At 48.7% G+C, this 4,267-nt stretch overlaps 1 protein-coding gene across 3 annotated transcripts in view; it reads right to left on the reverse strand.

The window, feature by feature from the left end:
• The window catches only part of tnikb (TRAF2 and NCK interacting kinase b), a 129,943-nt gene that overhangs the window by 52,780 nt on the left and 72,896 nt on the right, over positions 1-4,267 (reverse strand). The window lies entirely within an intron of this gene.

Raw genomic sequence — 4,267 nt, forward strand, 5'->3', positions numbered from 1 at the left:
CGCGCGCCACCCCACAACCAGCCGCTGTGATGCAATGCTGCTGTCGCCACAACATCACGAAATGGCGGAACTCGCTCCTGTTGCGGCGATCATCGCCGTTATTCCCACTGTCTGTGTGCGCGCGCGCGCACGTCTGCACGCACGTGCATCTGCTGCCTTTGTGCTTTGAAAGTGTCAGTGAGCAGCTTAACATCTGCCCTACATTCTCTCATTCTGCCGCCTCGCGCACGCGCAAACCAGGAGAGCAGGTGCACGCGCGTCATCGGCTCGTTACATCACAGAAAACAACAAACAAACAAACAAACAACAACAAGAGGCGGTGTGAGGAGATCCAACACTGAGCTGCCTCTGATGTCCTCCAACACGCGCATCCGTGCACGAGGACACACACTGTGGGGCGAACGCACGCGCGCCACAGGAGCAGGAAGGCGCAGGGAGACGCATCCACCGCGGTGAGGCAGAGGAGGGTGAGGATGAGGAGGAAGGAGGAAGGAGGAAGGGGGGGACAGGTGTTGCACGTGCACGCGCACAGCTCACACACACTTACCCGTAGCGCAGACAGGTCTATCTCATCCAGACTCCGCGCGGGGGAGTCGCTCGCCATGATTCTGTCGGTAGAAACGGGACTCAAGATGGAAGCTTCCTCAAAGACCATCGACCGGGAGGAACACACACACACACCGCTCTACACACACACACACACACACACACACACACACACACACACACACACTCACACACGCGCTCCTCTGGACCGGAACCCCCCACCCACCCCCGACAGAATCCCCACAAAATCCAGATCCAGGCGACGCTTCCTCTGACCGAAGGACCGAGGCTCCAGGAGAACCAGGACCAGAACCAGAACCGAACCAGGACCAGGACCAGGACCAGGACCAGGATGCTGCTACATGCTGCTCGGACCCGGTTCGGTGCTACATGCCTCCAGCTCGGATCGAAAGGAGGACAGATGCGCGCGCGGAGGACAAACCGAATCCCGTCCGTCCGACCGACCGTCCGTGCGTGAGGCGGAACCGCGGCGCGCTTCCCGGGAGTGGCCTGAGAGGAGAGCCGCCCACAATCACACACACACACAGGCACGCGCACGCGCACTGAGCTCGGGTAAAACATTCAAACAGGAACAGTTTTCCGCCTCGGAGCCGCAGCTTCTGACTCATCGCTTTAATAATTAATAATAATAAAAATGACTGACAGTGAGAATCCTGCCAGGGAGGGGACGCGCTCACGCACAGAGGCAGAGCAGGGTGGGGTGAGGCTCTGCCCCCCCTCCGGTGTAAAAGCCTGAAGTTAGAGCTGAGACCCAAGCAGCTGCAGAGTTTCATGGTGCAGGGAAATAAAAACTGAGGACAGTCCAGTTCAGTCTGACCTGTGAGGACGTTTGAAGGGACAGAGGGAGGATTTCTGAGAAGCTCCTTTCTGGTGACAGAGTTTGTTAGGACTCGTTGGAGGACAGAGACGTGTCCTCACACGTCCTGCTGCTGACAGGATCTGAGAGGAAAACATCCAGCTGGAGCTGCTCCTAAAGGACACACCTTTAATCAGCTCCTCAGGAGAAAACCTGAAGGCAAACTGTTAAACCTGCCTTTATCTGAACAATGTGGCGGAGGAGCTTATATCAGTACATCTGAAACACGTTCAGAGTTTAAATAAAGATCTTTCTGAGCCACTGAGACCCAGCTGATGAGCCTTTCTTACATTCAACATGGCATCTTCTGCATGTATGGGAACATTTTTACAACTTTCAGGCTAAATCATGAACAGACAAGCAGAAAACCCCAGTAGTCCTAGAACAGAGCCTTGTGGAACGCCTGTTTGGAGTTTATTGGTTTTATTAACTTTATTTCTTTAATCCAAGTCAAACCAGTTAAGATCATTTGTACCTTTCGGGGTTTATGTTGGAGCAGTTTGGTGTTTAATAGATTAAAAGTCCTTTTTTAAATAACTACTGGGTTAGTTTGATAACTCGGTTAGTTATTTAAAAAAGGAAAAACAATCTTCTTAGTCCAACATCTGAGGACAGGTGGACCTGATTGGACGTCTGTCTGGTTCTTGTCAGGAACTTCAGTTTGTATCAGCTAAAGCTAACAGCAGTTAGCACGAGCTAGCACCAACCCGAGTTAAACTCGGTTAATAACTCGGATTTTGGGGTTAAAACGAGTCTTTTTGGACCCAGAGCTGCTGGAGCTGCTCACCTGCTGAGGCCCGACCCGGTCCAAACGGACCGACACCGGAGGGTTGAACAGTTTGTGTCTTTCTTGTGCTCTTTGCTCATTTTTGTGGTTTTTCTCAGCTGTTTTTGTGTCTAATTATCATCCACCACCATCATAAAACGTCATATAATCTCCTGTTTATATGTCTGTTAGCAAAATATCTCATAAACCAGTGGACGGATTGTAATGAAACTCTCAGAAAGTAAATAATAAACAAACTTCTACAAGTTATTTCCTTTTAGAGTCAATCCAGTTTAAGATGATCGCCACAGCCAACTGAACTTGGCAAACTCAAAAAAGGTTATAATTTGGTCCGTTTGTAGATATTGAGCTAAAAGTTGGGGTGGTAGTAGCTGAGAGTCAGTAACATCACATCCTCTGAGCTCTAACTGCAGAACGGCGAGTGGTAAGTCCACTTTAACTCACTGCTTTAACTTCCAAACATGAAGTTTTCAGTCAGTTTTCCTGACGAGAGTTTCAGTAAATGATGATGATGATGTAATAAGAAGATTATTGTTGGTTCCTGCTCTCAGGAGTAAAGTTCAGTCTGTGCTCGTCATCGCTGTCGGGTCCAGACTCGCATGGAACCAAACAGCCCACTGAGTTCCACTGAAGGCAGAGAACGAGGAAACGATGAAGAGCTGCAGGGTTTTAAACACGTTTCCACAGCAGTCACAGATCTGAGGTCAGAACTTCAGAGTTTCAAACGGTTCCTTGTTGGATTAAAGGAGGAAGTGAGAAAAACCCAAAGTGCTGCTGCTGCAGATTTAGAGGAAGTCGGTGCTTTTTACTCTGGTTTATTGAACTTCTGTCATGTCTGTGTGGCTCCACCAAGAGGCAGAAGTGAAAGCTGCAGGAGGAAGTGAACCAGAGGAAGGATTTCAGAGGAAAAAGCTGCTTTTTATTACATTTATTATACTTATTATGAGTCTGACAGAGCAGTAAACCTGCAGACAGGAACAAACACTCAGGTCAGATGGAGGGAAACTGTTTCACTTCATCACAGATGATGTGGTGACTTTTATTTCATTTTTAATTGTTGTTTTAGTTTAGAAAAACTAAATGTTTTGGAGAGAAAATATGGAAATGTGGTTTTTGATTGAATTTCCAGAGAAAGTCAGAGAGTGGCTGCTGGAAGCAGAACATTAACGTGACGAAGATAAAGAGCTCTTCCCATTTATTCTGAGGTGGGATCAGGGAGGCTCTTCAGCTCCTCCTGGAGGAGCTCTCAGGTCAGAGAGGACATTAGTCCTGTTAGTCTGAAGCTCCTCAGCTGACTCGTCTCCATGAGGAGGAGCAGCGGCTCCACCGGATCCAGGATCGGGTCCTTTCAGTCCTGATCCGAGCCTCAGGTGAGGGTTGGAACGAAGACGGACCAGAAACTCCAGAGCTTCAGCTGTCAAAGGTTTCGTGACAGGAGATGAGGTCCGATCCATCGATCTGTCCTCCGGTCACTCAGGAACAAGACTCCAAGAAACCTCAGCTCCTCAGCTTGAGGCAGAGACAAGTCCAGAGACAAATCCAGAGACAAATCCCCGACCCGGAGTGAGAATTCCAGCTTCTTCCAGTCGAGGAGCATGACCTTGGACTCTGTGAACCGCCCTGGAGAGCGCCGAAGCTCACGGTTCAGAAGCACCAACAGAACCACTTTATCTGCGAAAAGAAGAAACCCTGAGATTCCAAAGACGACTCTGTCGTCACCCAGAGACCCTGTCCATGAAGACAGGATCAGAGACAAGTCCACCCCACATGACTTTGTGGACATGGTTCCTTTAGCTGTGGGTTTCAGGAACCCCCTCCTCAGAGAGCTTCGAAGAACCATCTTCAGTCTTGAGTTCTCCGTCCACCGTCGGACATCAACCTCAGGTCTTTATTTCATTAATAAGAAGTAAAAAACTGAAAATCTTTGCTGTTAAAAGATAAAAACTGAAGCTTTGATCTGATCTAAAACCTCACATTTCATTATAAATATAAAGAAATTCAAACCAGGAGTGAAAAACTGATCCTGAAGTTTAAAAACCCTCAAGTGAATCAGCTTG

This window comes from Kryptolebias marmoratus, linkage group LG21 (genome assembly GCF_001649575.2).
Source record: "Kryptolebias marmoratus isolate JLee-2015 linkage group LG21, ASM164957v2, whole genome shotgun sequence".
Taxonomy (NCBI): Eukaryota; Metazoa; Chordata; class Actinopteri; order Cyprinodontiformes; family Rivulidae; genus Kryptolebias; species Kryptolebias marmoratus.